This window comes from Pelecanus crispus, chromosome 3 (assembly GCF_030463565.1).
Source record: "Pelecanus crispus isolate bPelCri1 chromosome 3, bPelCri1.pri, whole genome shotgun sequence".
NCBI classification, from domain to species: domain Eukaryota; kingdom Metazoa; phylum Chordata; class Aves; order Pelecaniformes; family Pelecanidae; genus Pelecanus; species Pelecanus crispus.
Genome location: NC_134645.1, coordinates 9,443,420 through 9,463,090, shown reverse-complemented (window position 1 = coordinate 9,463,090; position 19,671 = coordinate 9,443,420).

Sequence of the window (19,671 nt, the reverse complement as noted above, 5' to 3'; positions counted from 1 at the left end):
TATTTTATTTTTTTATTTCAATTATTAAACTGTTCTTATCTCAACCCAGGAGTGTTTCTCACTCTTACTCCTCCGATTCTCTCCCCCATCCCATCGTGTTAGGGGGAGTGAGCGAGCAGCTGCGTGGTGCTTAGTTGCTGGCTGGGGCTAAACCACGACAAAGTTCTTCAGCCAAGAGGCAGGAAGTTACCTGTAAACGGTGCCCAGCTGCTGTGAAAGCAAAGGAAAAGGAGTCAGCTCCCAACCATTTCCTTTGTCTCGCCTTTGTGAGGAGTAATGTACCTGCAAGGTGAGAGTATTGCTTTTCAGCAATAAGTGATAAAATCTCATTTTCTCCAAGGATTAGTTGACATTCAGGTATCCTACAGGAAGGTGGACAGCACTGAACTTTTTGGACCAATGAATCCTTGATTCTTTCATGAAGAGAGCAATGGACTTAAGGGTGCTCTCACCTTCCCTCATTGAATGGGTATCCCAAGCATGAGGAAACTACCATTTCCTTTGAAATGTCACCACAAGGAGCAAGGCTAGATCTGATTAGAGCTTTAACAAGTATGTTACCTTGCGATGTTATCTGTCCAGGTCATTAGTGTACTCATACATCTTTACTGTGGGGAAGGGAAAAGAAGCTGCTTTCTAAGGCTGTTAATAACACATCTTACACAACAAACCTGTGCCTGTGCCAATCTGAAGGGGCAGCCTTGCAAGAAAATTATGTTTCAAAGAACGGTTTGGCTGTTCATGAAGCAGAATGCTCAGAGGGTGAAGTGATAAAAGGAAGTTGCCCATACAGAGGCTGTAGTTTCCCTGCCTCACTAGTATAACCTTTAACTGGGCCATGTTATCCCCATATCCCCTCATGTAGACCATGCCAGGTCCCATCTCCGGAGCTCTCATACCTAAGCCAAGCCCACATGCTTTCTGAGGTGATCTCTCACGAATGGTGCAGTCATCCTTCCCGTTCTCTAGAGAGAACATGAGGTTTTTCTAACTAAGGCTGTGTCTTGTAACCTCCTAGGAAGGTGATCTCCCTGCTGTCAAAGCTGGGTTGTTGGCAGGGCAGCTCTCTTTCAGCTCATCTTTGCTAGCTGCCTGCAATGTTAGGGTTGCAATTTATTTCAAAAGTAGATATAGCCAACCTTTGCATGTTATCTTGAAATACTCAAAATGCTTTTTCTGGGGCAGAGAAACTTGTTCTGAAGCAGTTTGCAAAAGCAACCCTGAGAAGTAGGGCTTGGCCATTTTAAGCTCAGCAGTGTGCTGATGCGTAACCCTATTTTCAAGGAAAATTTTCTGTATCTATCAATATTGAGAGCTAGGAGGGTACACATGCATCTGAGTATATTTCTCCAGAAGCCTAAGTTTAAAAATACATACACATGTGTGTGCACATGTACATATGTACTGCAGATGACTATAAAAAAAGCTCAAAATCATCATTACTTTTCTCAGGAAAACCATAAAGGTTACACTGCAGCTCTGGCAAGGGCATCCTGTACTCCTTTCAGCCATATTGTATGAAAACAAGGAAACCACAACCAAAAACCCAGCCACAAAACATAGAAGATCCATTGCTCCAAAATTAAATGCCTGAATGGTTAGTGCTATCTTCCAAAGTAGGAGAGAGGCCACATTTCCCGCAGAGAAGTCTGATACATTGATTTAAATTGCCTGGAAAAACCTCCAGGACCTCAAGAATTGCTAATACTTGTTTGAATGTTTTCAACACCTTTAATTGGTGACATGATACAGCCGAGGTGTGACTCAGCCACGAACTTACTGGAGGATGGGGGAAGCATCACAAAATACCTGTTCTCATAATTTTTTGCCGGCTCTTGGTCTTGGTGGTAGACAGAATAACAGACCATTGCCCAGTAAGCCCTTTTTTGACCTTATGTGCTCTCATGGTCAAAGCACTCACAGCCTGGCTGTCTCAAGAACATCAATAATGCTTTGCCTGTTGACAGCAGCTGAGGACAGGAGCAGAACAAAATATGAAGCATGTTCATTAAAGCACAGGACACAGAGCGATGGCTAAATAGGCAGCTCAGTTTGGCCTGTGAAATTCAGAGAACGACTCCTGCAGGAAGCTAGTGCCCAGGTTGAAGCTTCAGCTTTGGGATGAGTCTATTTGGTTTATACTGCATGGGAGAAATGCAGGCTTTATAAATCTCATCTCTCCCACTGGATGACCCAGCTGGCCTTTCCTCAGGGTCTGTTCTCCAAAAGGGCTGGTGGGAGAGCTCCAGTTTGTCTGCCGGCTCCTGATGGCACTGAGCCTGCAGCCTCACAATTCATGGTAAGGAATTCACTTGGAAATAAGACATTGCAAATTCATTTCCTTCCTCATTATGAAAAATTGAATTTCAATTGGCTTTCCTCCCTATCTCTCCTTGAATGGCTGCAGCGACTGAAAATGTTCTGCCTTAGAAACAACATCTTCCAGCAGATCAGACAATACTGCCAAGCAATTATCAAAAAAGAGCCCTTGGCATAGATAAGAGAGCTTAACTGCACCACTAGCAAGGCAAACTCCTGTGCCTTCTGGTCTGCCTTTGGTACCTCTTGCCACATCTTTTGATCACGGCTCAGCCAAAGCAGCTATGAATTTATAGCTGAAACATCACTCATACAGTCTGTTTGGCACCAGCAGGTTGATCCGAGTCTGTTCAGTTCACAGAAAGGGAAATGAAAGTGTAGGGTTGCTGAGAAAGATACGGCTGGGAAGCCAAAGTAGAGGAATAAAAAGGAGCTTAAGTTCAGGGAGGGAGACTGGGGAAACTGAGCTGAGCCAAAGGCTCAGGGAGATACACACTGGAACGGAGTATGCTGAGGGGGAGATGGTGATGAGAGCAAGAGAAGGGGTGAGGTGGTGAAGAGATTTTTGAAACCTTCAGATTTATGTCCAAAGAGATAAAGCTTATAATAAGGTTGCCTTTTTTGCAGTGCAGTTTTATTTTCCTCCAATATTTTGCAATGCATTTAGTACTCTGGAGCATGGCAGCCATAAGCTATCACATGTGCCAGGGCTGAAACACGAATGAAAATAAAAGACAACTCACTGAATGATCAAAGCTACAGTAGCTGTTTCCTTGGGATCACTGCTTCACATCTAATTAACCCTCAACATGTTTTAAGATCATTCTCAGCTGTGATGAGCATATATTTGAGGGGGTTAAATGAAACACTGTGACTCGCTTTTACAGGACCTGAGGCACCCTGCTTCGGAGTAAGGCTTGTTGTGAAATGTGGTTCTCTCTGAAACAACCCCAGAGCAGCTGTGCTGGTGCAAACCTGTGGTTCAAGGTCAGCATCATCACCAGCAGTAGGTGATGTGAAGCAGGTACATAGAAAAGGGTAAGTACAAGGCTCATGTGAATGAGACTGTCCTCAAATTCTCTTCTAACCTATGGCTACTTCAGTTTGGGTTTTTTATGCAATTGTTTGGCCGCTTAAGGTTTCCCAGTGTATCTCTGCCTTTCTAGCACTTGTCCAGTTGCAGTTAAAACAATTTTGATATTATAAAGCACTGTGAGAAACAAGAGGTACCTGAAAAGTGTTGAGGACAGGCTGTGAGTGCAAAGCTTCTAATAGGAACAGCCAGAAACAGAAACCCATGACTAAATGTAGGTTATGCTTTGGTGGAGGGCTGCTTCGGTCATTTCACAAAGGTTTGCTGAGCAGAGAGCAATGCACCACCTCCATGTTTGCAAAGGCAGTCAGCTGCTTCATGTCTGGATGCTGCAACTGTGCAGTGCAGCCAGTTGGCCAAGAGCTTCAGAGGATGCTAAAAAAAATCCAGTCTTCCCACAGGAGTACAGGAGCTGGTGAGATACTTTCCCTTTTCTCGCTTTTTATGCTCAGTTTTAGGAGTAGGCCCTCCAGGAAACTTAATACTCATCCTATTCTTGATTTTTCTTCTGTGCACAGTGACCCTTATGTAAGGGAGAGAAAACAAAAAAAGAGTGATCCTTTGTGTTTAAATCCTACCCTCCAAGCTGGTTTCAGCAGGCTATTGTACTTGAGGAAAGCTGATAAGCCTTGTCAAGAGTGGGCTATGGTGGTACCTCAGATGGACCCACATGTTTCTCAGCAATTATCACTGATGTTCTACTAATTTCCAAGAATTTTGCTGCCTAGGAGATGTGAAACTGAAAACTCCTGTGTTATTAACGCATTTACTGAATGGTCCCTTGCCATGTGGTTAAAACTAAGGATATAAAAATGAGACGGAAAATTGCTGATGGCTAAATTGGAAGTTGCAAAGGAGAAGGTGAACTTTTATTTTAAATAATGATGACTTTTCTTGGCCTTTTCTTTGAGCAGGTTGCTTTGACACACTGAACCAAGACAAGTTAATCTTCTGGGGTCAAAAGTAGCAAGTATTTGAAGTCCATTTCTGCAATAAGGTGTTGAGAACGTTCCTAAATAGCTTATGGGAGATGATGTATGGTGAAGGGAGTGATTTTTGCACTTTATTAAAAGGGTTATCTTGCTTTATCCTCCCCCACAGCCTTAGGGACCAATTTTCTTTAAAAACTCGGGGATGTTGCTGTGAATTATGCAAGTTTCTTTCACATATCTCTAGGCCTCTGTCGACTTTGGAAATCTAGTTATCACATTAGACCTGTTGATGTAGCACACATTTCCTTCTAAACATGATGAATTCTTTGTTGAAATCAATAAGCATTTTGTCTTAAAAGGCACTAACAGAGCCTGTCCTAGTGGCTTCTCCTAATTTCCTCTTTGTACTCCTGTATGCCCTATAAAAGCAAAATAGAACAGAAAATGACTCCTATGTATTTCTCATTAGCTGGTGTATCAACTGACGTCTTGATTTTTCCACTGGCTTTTTAAAAAAACAACAAATGCAATCTGTTCATGCTGTGCATCTTTACAGAAGCTGTTCCAGCATAAGTTATCATATTTAGCCAAGAGTAGACATGAAAATCTCCTAGGCTAACAGCTATCACCTTCTAGAAACAACAGACCACAGATTCTGACCCTGTTCTTTTGAAGTGGCTGAAAATTGATCCATTGTTCACTAAGATTTGGCCAATCCACAGGGAAAGAGAAAGCAAGAGTATTACATTATCCTCTGTCTTTCAGATCCCCAGGCATACTTTATATCAAAGAAACATCAGTCTTTGTTATTATTTAGCACTTGCGTTGGCAAAATGCTTAATATCTGTGTCTACGGAATAGGACCTGTGGCACTGAGTAAGATGACAGTCCTCCTCACAAGAGGTTTACAGAGTATAGAAAAGGCCGGTGGATACAGGTCTCTAGGAAGTACTGGGATAATGGAGGAGAAAAAAGGCATATAACACTTCAGACACCCAAAGCCAGGCATGTGGAGCTCCTTTTCAACTGCCTTGGAAATGAATTTCCCAAAGCTGTAATTTTAAGCCTTATGACTGCTTCATGCATCCTCTGCAACACACATTTTAATGTATCCCAATAAAATGGGAAGTTTTAATTCTTTCTTTTTGCACCTGCTTATTAAAATATGAAAGGCTGGTTCATGTAAGCTTTTTGAAAAACTACCAGTTTACCTCATTATGGGTGACTAAGCTGTATCCAGACTGTTTGAAGTGTTACTTTTCAATCGTATAAAAATTTCCTGTGGGACCCCTTTTGCAAGGGCAGCTGTTTCAAGCGTGACAGTCACTTTTGTCTGAGCGGGATGGATCTGTGTGAGGTACGTTACGTGTACTGAACGGTGACAGTAATTTTGCAGACAATAGAGAAGTGAGCTTCAAAGAAAAACATTACTGACAAATGTGGTAGAAATACAAAATACCGGCTGACTGGTCCTCCCTGGAGGCAAACCGTTTTTTTAAAATTAAAAGGCCTTTCTCTTTAGGTGGTCTGTTTATCTGTCGTAGTTTGACAGTATATGAAAATGATACCTGAATTTATTTTCCAGAAGATAATTGCCCTGGCATTTAATCTCTGCGTCATCTTCTAAATCTTTCCAACACTTTATTGTTCTTCTGTTCTCAGGCAGGTTCTACATCTCCCAAATGAAGTGGCATTTTCCCTCACATGGGCAGTCATTTAGTGGCTGTCACCAAGAGAAAATACCTGCTTGTATGGGAAGGTAAGCACAGGAAGGAATAAATACAGCAGACAGGCAATGGGGCTTGCAAGGCAAGGCATGTTGGAAGCTCTCCTTCTAGTACCTGGGGACTCTCCAGCACACTTTCCACACCAGGTAAAAAAAGCATCTCTTTTTGCAGCTTGCTTTGATGCCTGGGGAGGCGTTTCTGTGTAACGGGTGCCACAGAAACAGCCACAGGCGTCTCAGGGGGCACTGGGAACCTGATGCCAACCCTGGCCATCTCCTGGCCTCCAGCCCATTCATCTTCAGGTCCTCCCATATTAAAGGGAGCACTGTAAGGGAGCAGGGGGTTGCAGGCACAGCTCTGGGAGACCCAGCAGCTTTGGGAGATCACCCAAATTTGGGCCCATCACCCGCCAGGGTCTTGATCGGGTCAGTTCCTCTCTAGTTCTCAACAATGATGTGTCTGATCAGGTGCTGAAGGGGATTAATGTTGCCCCTAATGACCAAAAAATACAAAACATGCAAAAAATTGTATTTGGCACCAGACACCAAAAAGGTTAATTGTCATGGCTTTAGACTGTGAGCATAGAAAAAAAAACACCCTGATCTATGCTACTACCCTCAGAGGACAAGGATAATTTGGTGGTGAATAGTGTCAGTAACTGAGGATCTAAGCTCACAGGGTAATGTGCTGTCATTGACCTGTGCGGGATTTGCCCCATGAGACATTTTCTTACGCGTCATTATTTTGCCACTCCTAAGTTAACACATTTCTCCTCTCTCCCCCCCCCGAAAAAATTTTATGACATGGAAATTTTACTAAGATTGTTTTTGAGCCTTTTGCAGTCAGTAGGAGTCTGGCTTTCAGGTTCAATATATATTTTATTCAGGCCTCAAATTCTCTCTGCAGAAGCCCTGGGTAGTATATTGAAGGACTTCCATTTCATTTGTTATCTTATATTGGATTACATTTTGAAAAATGTTTGGTGCTGGCGGTTGGGGTTTGACATTGAGAACTGCTCAGCTGTTGTGTAAGCTTTTTAGTAATGTAGCAGAATTTACAATAGTGCTCAGTTTTGAGCATCTGCAAATGTATGTTCCTTATTTTTTTTTAGTAGGAGCAATTGTGCTGCTCTGAGGCTTGACAATCTGGATCCTTTATGAAATGCCTCGGTTGGTGAAGCTGAATGACGAACCCCCAAAAGCTGGCCCAAAACATGCTGTGATTTCAGTTTTGCTTTTTAAAGCAAGCAAAATTAGCAGGAGCGCTCCAGAAAACATTGTTCTTTCAAAGATGGAGGTAGGCTATTAATACTTAGGAAAGTTTTAAAAAATTACTGATATCTGTTTATACTTTCATGTGCATGAATTCCCTTTTAGTCTGTAATGTCATAAACCCTGTCTGTTCTCAGATGCTTAAATCATTTTGGAATCTGACAGAAATGGACTTTTGAACCTTTACCCTGAAGTCTCATTAAAAGTCATTGGAATTCCTACTCCTAAAAGATTTTAGAAAGATAGAAGTCCTGAAAAATATTATTCCTGTAATTCTTTTAAATACTTTCCCTTGTTACCAGTTGCACATTCCCTTCTGTATTGCCAAAGTCTTTCATTAGTTATTGAGATGTTTAAATTAATTTTTTTCTGTAGAAGAGATCCAGGGGTATTGGATTCTGCGTTTTGTTGGAGCCTGCTGGGAAAGTACTGTACATACTTTTTTCACATCTGTCATGGCAGGATGGAGAGATCTTTGGGTCTCAGGACTACCTTGGTAGGTTTACATCCCAGAAATTTTTGTAGGTAAGAGCGTTATGAGCATATTTGATAATTATGGGCTTTTATTTCTCTGCAAATGTATCCTGACTCCTGTTTGCCACTCTTAAAAATGACTGTTTTTACAGCTTCTGTGCAATAGGTTTAGCTTAGGGCAGTTCTCCGCAGCGCATAAGATGCGAAGATTTAGATGAGTGAGATGTTTATGTATGTGATGCACAGAAGGGATCCAGGGATCTCCACAGCTTGGACAGCATCTGCTGACTTTCTCATGCCAGCAAAGACATGAGGATTGGAAAGGAAATGAACACAATGGGGACATGGGGAAGGAAATGGAGAAAATTAATTGGAAGCTCCAACTCTCTCTCCACCCTATTGCTACCGCAAAGAAATGCTTATGGGGAATACTTGTCCCATATGTGATGGAGGAGGTGTACACAGAAACTGCTCATTCTGCTCGTAGTTCTTATCCCATTTCTTAGCAATTCTGCCAGGAGCTGCCCTGCATGCAAGCAACGAGCTATCAATTTCCTGCTGTAAAACAAACAAAAAAAAGAATATATTTTATGTTGAGCAAGCCAGTTAGCTGTTAGTGGATCTTCCCTCCTGCCTAGCTTCACTGAAGCCTTTGGCCTCGCTTTGCTCGTATTCTCCAGCTTTTTCCACAGCGATAGGTAGCTGCTCCCTGTCTCCAATGCTGCAGGGAAGCAAACCCCAGCACAGGGCAGGGGGATGCTGTCCCTTGTCTCTCAGCCTCCCCAGGGAGTTTGTCCTGAAACTGAAGTTTTTGTTTTCATCAAACTAGAGTCTACTTGGGAAGTTCATCCTTTCAGACAGACTGGGATGGGACCGTTGCCCTAGATTGCTGCAGTACCTCGGTGAGGAGCAGCTGGGCTGCAGCGGCTTAAATTTTCAGAAATGCACATTGCTCTCACTGCCTGGGAAGGTACATGAACTCAGAAGCTAATGGCCAGGCAGGTACATATGGGAGCTCAGCTTATTCCCACAATTTTTAAAGTTGCTCCGCTCCCTATGAAAAGCATCTCAGAAGCCACAAGGTGGAAATGTTAAAGTCCACAGGCCAATTCTATTAAAATCAATGCCAAAATTTTCATTGACTTCCCCTGCTCCAGCCAGGGTCTGCACTGAAGATTTTGACTGCAGTCTGTTGCACACTGATACATTCAATACAGCTTTCTACTGCTCAACTTCGGTGTTCAGGAAATGTGTGTCTGCTGATTGCAAAAGATTAACAGATTAAACTATATACAAAACTCCAGCAAGCCTATATTGCTGTTTGAATCTTATTTTATTTTGATAACATACAGTTATCTCATCCCACTTCTCTTAAAAATCTGAACTTTGACTAATTTTCCTCAAAAATTCTAGTTTGCAGAAACGTATGTAGTTGATTGAAAATGTTTAACATTGCTTTCACTGAGAGTGTAGAGAAAGACAAAGTCTGGAGGCAGAAAAATTAACAGTCAAGGCAAATTGAGGTGAAAGTAGAGTGGCATGTTTTTAGCGCATGGCCATGCAAGATAAGAGCCCAGCTCACAATCTCCGCTTTCTTCCCTTCCGTTTAAAGGATTTAGTCTACCAGCAAGATCCAACAGAGGTTCCTCACAATATGTTTCCACCCTAAAATTCTCTCCAAAATATCCTTCCTCCAAACGCAAGGGTAGTCATAGCACTGAGGTTTGTGGATCAGCTTCCTAATGGGAAGGATGAGGTGTTCACATTGGGAACAATTCTGCTGTTGCTGTTCAGAAGTATTGCTATACTTCTGAATGGGCCTCTGAGCTTCTGACTGACAAAACGTATTATCTGTCATACTCTGAATTTATTTTTACTGCAAGGAACAGTGACGCTCTCTTACGGCCAGCATGGGGTAGCAGTGGTCAGTGTGTGAATTGAAAAGGCATACCCAGACACCGATTCTGCACGTCTGATGGATTACTAGCATGTTGTCCACGGTGACCACCTTCTGGATCACAAGATAGACCTGTGAAAGAGGCTCAGACAGCAGCATCCCATCTCCAAGCACATGTCCCAGCCTGATGGTGCCACATAGTGGTACTTCTCCCAGGAGGTGGCTTGGAGAAAACAACCCCTAAAGCATGTTATACTGCATATTATGGATCAGTTGGAATAAAAAATGCTTAAGGCAGGGTAGTGCAAGGGTGGCTTATCTTCTGGAAACACCTGGTTGAATGAAGCAGCTGCAGTGTGGTGGCACTTACTGAATGACAGCAGCTTTAATGGGAAGCCAGTTCAATTAACACCACTGCAACCAGCAAAATAGCAGACAGCTATTCTGCATGGGAGGAAAGGGGAGGAGTGAATTAGACTCAGACGACAGTAATTAACAGCTGGCTGGCAGAGAAGCATTTTGTCTGCCCAGCAGTTGAAAGCTCTTTATTACAGATACAGACCTAGCATGGCCCTGACAGGGCAACCTGTCTCTTGAAATGTTGGAAGTGGGGAAACAAGCTGCTCTTTTGCATTGTTGAATGTGCTGCAGTATTGATAGGTAAATAGTATGTTCATTTTCACTTTCACAAAATATATCCTTCAGGTTGCAGTTATGAGAAATTCACCTTGGAGCTCTAACGTGAGTTTATTAGGAAAATGGTATCCTTAGTCCTGGGCTAAAAGCAAAAGAAATATTCTTATGAAACATGTATGGGAGATTGTTTTAGCCTTTGGTAAAACAGATAAAACATGGATTTTGAGCACTAAAACTTTGCTTTCTAAACCAGCATTTCTTTTGGGATCTTTTATAAATGTTGCTGAAATTACCCACGTTTAATGTCATCTTATGTGGCATTAAAAATAATAAGTTGATCAATAGAATCAAACTCATTGATCCTGTCTGTTAAAATTACCGTTGCTTTCCCTTCAATTTTTGATAAAAGAAGAATGAAGCCTTATTCCTAATCTCTCAAAATATTTTGCAAAACTTCCAAGCATTGACTCCTGCTTATGGATAGGTAAAACATGAATGCTGCTGGGCAAAATGCTGCTGTGCTGAATCCATGACAAGTTTCAGTAACGGAAATGCAGTGTTGTCAGACCAGTAACTGGTGCCTCTGCAGTCACACAGCGAGCTGAAAGCAAGATCCTGATCCCGGGCATCCCAGTTATCAGCTTTTTCTTAAACAATCCTTTCCATAAAAGTAATTTCCCTGGCCCTAAAAATGCCTTTGACTGTCAGTTGCCTGTATTTGAACCAGACAAGGCCATTTTTCATCCAAGTGACTTGAGCCTGTATTCAAAGTGTTTGCTAACAGTAGTGTAAATCAAGATAGCACAGTGTTCAAGAAGCGGCACATTTCTTAGAGTTTGAGTATAGTATCACCCTGGGTGTGGTTTAATGAGAGGAGCTCCGGACTGTCATCCCACTCCTGGGCGCAGGCTCCAGCTCCCGTGGCAGGGGTTACAGCCCCCCAGGCAGACCCCGGCTGTGTGCAGCCCTCACTGTCTTTTTCTGCAAGACGATTTTCTCTTAGTTGGTGTTACCCTACATCAACTTTGCTCCCTGCTTGGTAGAAAGAAGGATCAAAACAACCCAAAACGAACTAGGTTACTTCTCTTCAAGCCTCACCTCACTGCTGCCTTACTTTTAGGCTTGGGAAATGCCATTATTTTCAGGATGGGTTTACATCCTGTAATTTGACATAGTCTCATTTTAAGTTACCGTGTTTGCTTCTGCAGGATCCCCTGACTCTTCCCTTACAAAAATTTATCGGATGCGGTTTCATCCCTGACTCACTACTGAGGGAAACACTGGTTACGCTGCAAAGCCACCCACCTGCGAGTACATGGAGAATATGAATAATTTTCTCCCTTTCAGCAGTAACAGGAGATGCTGATTTCTCTGAGATCAGTGTTCCTTGTTCCCGTAGCACAGTGCTTAGGGACCTCTGCTGAGCTTACAACTTGAACGCGCCAAGCATTGTACAAACACATAGCAGAAGATGGCTTATTTACTATTTTTGTTAATGTAAACTTTATAAGGTGGAAGATGTATATTTTTAAATCCATCTAGATTAGTGCTTTTTGTAATATGATGACATATGCATGCTAGAAATAAACACTGCTGGGCACTGCTTCCCCCCTGCCAACGCCAGCCAGTTCAGTGGTAGAGCAGGAGCTGCTACCCTGGGCAGAAGATGGCCCCGATGGCTGTCTTTTCCTTTTACGTTTGTTCTCTTAAAGCAGTTACGAGAAATTGCCATGTAAAAGGGCAGCTTGAGTTATTCTGCCTGCAGGCTAGGATCAGTCCCGGTCTAAGGCTCGCTGTCTCTCATGGTGTGCACAGCATGTGTCACTTCTCAAGTGCTTAAGCACACAGGGCTCCAGGAGAAGTCACAAAAACCATGTGTGATCTTCGGGGTATCAGGAACAGGGTGCACAGAGGGGGGTCAAATATGGTAGCATTCAGAGCAAGCTGTTTGACTCGGGTAGATAAAAGACAAGGCTTCTTTAATCAAGGGATCTGCCAGACACAAAATGCTACTTTTGTCCTGCTGCCATTCTCCTTATTCAGCTAAAGAATAGTGGCTGTTTGTCAACTGTTTCTCCTTCACCAATTTATATAAAACACAGCATTAAGCCCAGATGTTTTCCCTTCCCTCTACTTCTCCCCTGCTCACAGCAAGGGACAATTAAAGACAGGTTTGTATAAAACACCCACTGCAAAAAGCAGCATGCTGGCATGATGTACCCACCCTGTCATGGAATAGCATCCCTGCAAATGTAACTTCTCCCCTTCAGAAGCAAGATGCTGCAGTCACTGAGATACGGCAGTAAGGCAGGCTGAGGTACCACCTAAGGCTCAGCATTGCACAGTTGGGAAGCTCAATGGGAAATATCCTGTAGGAGTTGCAGTCTTTTGTAAGCTGAACAGGAATCCTGTTTTCTTACAAAATAAAGCAGTTTTGCTTCCCAATATCTAGAGGGCTCTGGGTGTCAGCAAGTAGCTGCCACTTCTAAGCAGAGGCCTGGTATGAGTCCAGAGATAGCCTGGGTCCAAGCAGTCGCTGATGCCATCTGGAGCTCTGGAGAGGTATTTTTCTGAGTTAGCATGGCCAAATACAAATAAAGGTCGTAGTCCAGCCTCCCAGGCCCAGCACTAAGGCAAACCCCCAAAACCCCAGCAGCCTCCCACCACTGGAGTACAGCCTGCTTCTTCCTAAGACCAGGCTCAGCTCACAGCCCTTTACCACCACGTCTCCGCCACCAGTCCGTGCCTCTCCCAGCTGCCTCACAGCCTCCCTGGAGCAGCCGCTGCAGGAGCCCCGAGCTCACTGACAGCTTCGTTACCCTGGGCAGCCTCACCTGGGGCTCAGCCACACCTGCAGGCTCTATTTAAGCTCAGCCCTAGGCACCTAGAATCTTCTCTGATTTGAGCTGAGCTGTGCTGTGTGGTTGCTGCTCCAGCCCTGTCTCCTGGATGGACCTCAGCCAAGCTAATGGTGTAAGTTGCTTTTCTCACTGTTCTGGGGGCAGAACTACTTCTTCTTCTCTTCAAGGTTACTGCATTTTGGCACAAACGTGATCTTCTGCCTGCTAGTAACTCACCTGTGATAGCAGGTGAAGCTTTGCAAAATGTTGGGCTTGAGCCTAGCAGCAGGGGAAGAGGGGGGCTTATTTTTTTCTGATAACTCATCTGCCTACCTTGTAAGTGTTTAATCAGGTGCATCAAAGAGAATTGCATAAATTAGCTGCTTGTGAATTGTGAGCCGTTATCCTGGTAACATATCTGGAACCCTATGGTAGTGCATGTGCTGTGTTATTATCCCCATCACTGCCTTGTGATCCAGTGAGTGGGGTAACAAACAGCTCGTCTTTGACAGCACAAGATTTTTAGTACTGGTTGCCCGGTAAGCCCTGATCAGTCTAATTTCATTGAAGGAATCTGCACTAATTAACTAAGGGAAATTGGACAGACCGTGTAGTTTCCAGAGGTCATTTTGTGTGTATGGTGTGTAAGGGGGGGTGAGGTGTTGGTACGTTGTGGGTTTTGTGTGGGTGGCAGAGCAGATTTCTCCGTACACTGTCTCCCTGTACTCCTCTGCAACACAGAGACCCTGGTCCCCACTCACAGTTAAGGTAAAGCTTAGGTCATTCGCAAATCACTTCTATGAGTAAATGTGCAGCATATAATTATATCTGAACCAAACATACTCTCTTCTTCCAAAATAAGTAAATACAATATGTGTATGGTCTGCTAGAGCTAAAAGGTTCAGAGTCTGGGGATCTGAAAGTGCTGATCTGCAGTGCTTGGAGAAAAGAGCTGATATGAGGCATTTACAAAACTAAAACTCACAGCTTTTTAACAACCCTGAAAAGACAGGGCATGAGGAACAAAGACAGAACAAGGAGCAAGGCAACGTGCTGAGGAAAAGTTAGGTTTGTTCATTGGACTCTCGTGTGCCAATTATTCCTTAACACAAAGCCTCCTAAGCCTTTTTGTGATCAGTGTCTGTACTTGCAGACTAACCTACCTTGTTTAGACCTGTAACTCTGTTCCTCTTCTCCTCCATGTCTGGCAGGGGTCTGATTTCTGAGCACGAGAGGACGATGGTTGACCATACTGGGCTGAGCACATGCGGAGTGGGGTTGAAATACTGTAGTTATTAACTATGGGTTAACCATACTGCAGTTCTGTTACAAGGTTCTCGGGCAATGGCTAAATTTAAGGAAACTAAAAAGAAGACAGTCGTCTTTGCTGATTTATTGGTAATGCGATTCTGATGAGGGGGAGAATCTGATTACCACATACTCTCACTGCTCTGCCCTCTCTCAACCCCTCCCAGAGCTGATTTAAAAATTAAGCTATCGGTGTACCAATGACTTTCTAGTTTAATTCTTAGCGCTGCGGTTTAAGACAGCTTTAGTGTTTTCCGAGCTGCGCTTTCATGTCAATATGAAGACTCAAATGAAGTAGTCTGATCATCTCAATAAAAAAGAGGTACAGAGGCTAATGTGAAAAACACCCCCCAGATTTTTTTAGAGAAACTGCAAATTTGCCCATGGAGATGTGCTTTTCCCCTGTGGCAGCAGAGCATGGGCTGTGCATGCCTGCTGTGCTGGAAGAAGCAGCAGGCAAATCCACAAATTAAAGGTAGCACCTGGTAGGTGGCGCCTGAGCAAGGAGAGGTGGGATGAAGGTGGCCTTCCCTCTGAGGCACTCAATTATGGACCTTGGTGCAGAATTTAAAAACAAACAAACGAATCTCAAAAAAACCCAACCCCTCAAAAAAAACCCACATATGGAAGGCTTAGTCAAAGGGATTAATTTTTTTTTTTCTCCTTATCTTTACTTCAAGAAACAAATGACCTTGCAGCCACACCTTATGTAGTGGGCAGCATTTAAGAGATGTCTGAATGGTTCAAGACGGTGCTGTAGCAACATTTATGAATGATGTGAAAACTGCGTTCAGCTAAAAGCAGAACTAAATGTGACTGTGCTTAGAAATGCTTCACGCAGACATGAATGCAGGCAAGGACAGACCTCTCTGCAGAAGCCATACAAACTGTAATAGGAGCAGTGCTGTCAAGGCAAAAAAAAAAAAACATCATCTCTGACAACTGACTAATACAAAGTGACATCTGCTAAGTGAAGAGCCAGGCCCTTGGCTGGTGCCAGCCAGCCATGCAACTGGAGAATTGCCTCTGCTAGCTGCTCTGCTTTGCTGTACCAATGATGGGGCTCGTGTCCAGAAGCATTAAGCCAAAGAACACAAATCCAGTCAGACAGCATCAGTGAAGTCATCATGAAACATGAATAAGGCTGCGCTGGTCCAGCACAAACCCAGAAATGCCTCATTAAAGAATATTTTTGTTTGCCATTGTCACTGCTGGGGGGAAGCTTTGTTGCATACCTTGGAGAAGGAATACCAAGCATGAGGTGCATTAGGCTGTATGTAAAACTTTGTGTACCACATAGCGTTGGCTTTTGAGCATCAGTGAGCAATGCAGAGTATTAGCTGGGTGAGAGAGCAATGAGACGTGTTAACGACCTTCACTGGCAGACGCAAGACTTAAAGCAGCCCGATATCCAATAGTGGAAATGTGTTATTTCAGACCTGCAGGTCTCCTCCAGGAAGGCGTGATGAGCAGGAGCCCAACCTGTTGGACCTAGAGACATGTAGGCATGCCTTTGAGCAGCTGCACTTGAGCTTTGCTTCAGTGTGGGGTCAACCATCGCACACTTGCCCAAATGTTGCTTCTTGCTGCGTATGTGCATGTCCAGCAATGGCCGATTTTTGAGTGTTAATAGTTCACTTTTCACCATGCTCTCTCTAAAGAGCAAATTGCTGCAAGGCTTCCTACTGATTTCTTGACAGTAGAAGAAACAGGCTATACACAAAGTAATTTAAAATACTGAGCTTTGGAAACGATTAGTATTTGTAGTTCCTGTTGCAGCAGCACTGGCTTGTCCGTGAGAAACACCTAACTACAAATAAGCAAACATAACCCTGGCTATTTACCAAAAACTGAAGGTTAATATTCCCATGATAAAAGTGAAGTAGGCATTAGACAGAGAGACTTTACAAAGGGAGATAGGGAGGAGTGAAAGCAAATGCTTCCCACATCTCTTGTCCCCATCAAATAATTGATGAAACAAAAAGGGGCGGGGGGGGGGTGGGGGGGGATCTCAAAAGCACTCCGAATTCAATGTATAAATAATTTTGGACATCAGGAATGGGCTTAGTGACTGCATGCTGTGAGTGTGGTCTTTTAGCTGAGCACAGGCAGAGATTGGTGGTGTGGAAATACATAGGAGAGCAGCAGCCTGGATGTTCAGCAGTGGGTGGACATCTGCTGTTAGGCTTCTGGGTTGGTAATTAGCAACCCAGATTTTTGGAAGTGTTGAGCGCCTGACAGCTCCAGCTGGCTTCTGTTGTAATTATTAGGAGTTCAATGTTCAAGTTCAATGCCTTGGAAATTTTTGGCCTAGCCCTGCGTTTAGAAATCTAAGTGTTGGCAGCAGTTTGCTAAACACTACCCGACTGGCAGAATTTGTGGGCTGATCCTGAAAACACAGTATTGCTGTAGGAGCTGGAGGTAGGGATAGTGTGCTAAGGTGGTGTGCTAAGGCATACAGATACCTGCATAGAAATGAGTTTTAATATGAGGGCTTCCCATGCTGCTCTTCCACGTGTCATTCAAGAAGGCTGCTCGGAGGGGCTTTAGCTACTTCTCTTCATTATCTGCCCCTCACAAGAAGCTTTCAGCTTCAGTGCTCTGGCTCCTATAGTGGAGAGAGACAGATAAACCATAAGGTGGGCAGGCAGAGATGCCATAGTATACTGTATTGTCTAGAGAAAGTATTAAGAAGAAAGAATGAACTGTTGTCAGTTTTTGATAGACTCTTTTTGAGAGAGACTGTTTTTGAGAAACGTTGGTGTCAAAGATACCAGCAACACTTTGGCAGAAGAGAAAGAGGAGCCAGTGACTGGTTTGTCAGCTTTTGGTCATTTATTGGTCTTTTATGGTCTTTTTATATGTCTTTTATTCCAGACAGAAAACTCAAATATGGTGAATATCTTAATGGAGAAGGGACAGTGCTGAAAGGAAAACCAGAGATTGATAATTTATTACAGAATATACTTAGTACATTTTGACTGGTGAGATCCCTGTTGTTATAGGTGCTACTTATTTCCCGCTATAATACTCTAGTTGGATTTACTTAACATTTCTTGAGGTTTATAAGAATTTGGGGTGAAATTTGCAGTGTAGAGCTCTGAGGTAAAAATTTGAGCAAAAAATTTTGAAGTTGTTTGAAGCCAATATTTTTACTGAACTTTTTAAAACTCCTTTTTTGCCTTACACAAAATGAAAAACCTTGGAAGTTTACAGCCCTTCTCTTGTTGGGAAGTCTCAACTTTGTGTTGAGATAGCTGAGTTGAAAGGTCCTGGAGTCCTTGAGCACTTCAAGATCTATTGATGAAAAAGAACAGGTTATTACTGAGACTGTCTGAGAAGGTATCCATCCAGCTTAGCTTTTCCTCTGTGTATAGAAAATATATATACAGCTATAATGAACTGTAATGCAATTATAAATGGCTCTTGGGTACCTGGCTTGTGACATTGTTAATCAAATTTGAGGTGCAGAGCGCTCTGCTGCAACCCAGGGCAATTTGTTATGCAAGGCAGAGATTGAAATAGTTATTCTTCCGGTGTCTCTGGTGGTTGTGTCTCCTGTAGTGCATGGTGAGGAATGGAATTCTTAATATCAACTCACAAAGTTTTGAAATAAAAGTCTTGGTTTTGTACACCCCAACGACAAAACGTGAAACTGCGTGTTTATTTCTAAATTCTTACCGATATCAAGTATTCCCTAATATCTCCTTGGCACTGTTCTCTCAATTTGGATAGTGAAATAAATTTGTTGCTTGCAGCTCTTCAGAGACTTATATTAAGATACCAGAGGCCAGTTCTGTTTTTCAGTATGATGCAGTTACCAGTGCTTCAGATCTTAAAACTGGAATTCAGTTACCAATTCTAGCCTAGGCACTGTAGGATTTCATTGGTTTTGTAGAAAGATGATTAATGGTAGTGAAAGCAATTAATTATGAAATGGCGTTATGGAATACATGCAATTCCAAGTGAATTGCATCTTGGTTATTGGAGCTTCTTAATGAACCACAACTTTAATGATCAGTGTCAATAGACCTTGCAGGTGTAAGAAGTAAATTACAAACAAAAAGAAGAAAAGTAACTAAACTCAGTTAGAAGGAAAGACGAAGTAACAAACAGTAATCTCAAAAAGTTTAAACTTATGGCAAAGTTGTAAGCCGGGTAAAAGCAAGGTCCTTTTATATGAAATGTCAAACACCTTTGATAGGAAGTGTTTGTAGCTGAGCTACTTACAACTGAATTTGAGTGATTTATTTTATGCAGTAGCTCATGAAATATTCACATCAGCTGACACGAGCTTTCTCAGATGTGTAAGTGAATGGCTGAAAGACTCAACAAAGGATGACGAATGTCAGACCTGAGCTGAGCTAAAAGATCTCTAGGGGATGCTGTGGAAAATGGTAATAGCTCTTGTCCTTTTTAGCACCTTCCCTAGCAAACAGGATGAGAAAGTACAGAGCGTGGTGAAACTGCCCAGGGATCCTACAGTGCACCTACTGCTACAAATAGAAAAGTTAATTCAAAAGGAGATGAAGACTGGCAGAAGATAAGATGCTTTGGCCTGGAAAGGAGTGGAAAATCTCACCCTGTGGAGGAGGCAGGTGGAAATGGAGGAAAGGAGTATGAGCTGGGAACTTCCAGAAAAGAGTAGGTGCACATTTACAGATTTTATTATTGGGCAAGAGGGAGCTGGGGACACCGAGAGAAGCAAATCTGTTTCTCTTTTGTAAATATAAAAGCATGTAAATCAAATCATACAAATGCCTTGCAGCAGACAAAAGAGCAGGAGGGAACAGAGAGCTGTTTCTGCAGTGGCTTCATGCGTGGGTCAGAAATTGTCATGAGTCTCTCTCTGCACAGCAGCCACCCTGCAACAGCACAACATTTTCTCGCTATTTAATTACTGGGAAAATACTGACAGGCTGGAGGATATTCTGGGAAGAGGAATAATTACTTTGAGAGGGCTGAGGGGAAAACTGACTTAAGCTGAAGGCCTGGGGGGAAGGGGAGGGGGGCGGATGCCAAAACTCAATCAGGCCACCAGATCTGGGTCTGTTCTAGATAGGAACATCCTCTTTAGAGCCAGTCAGTATTTTCTTTGCTACATGTCAAATTACTTACAGTATTTCAGTACCTTCTGACTTGCTTTTCTGTCGTTGCTGCATCTGTTTGAAAGT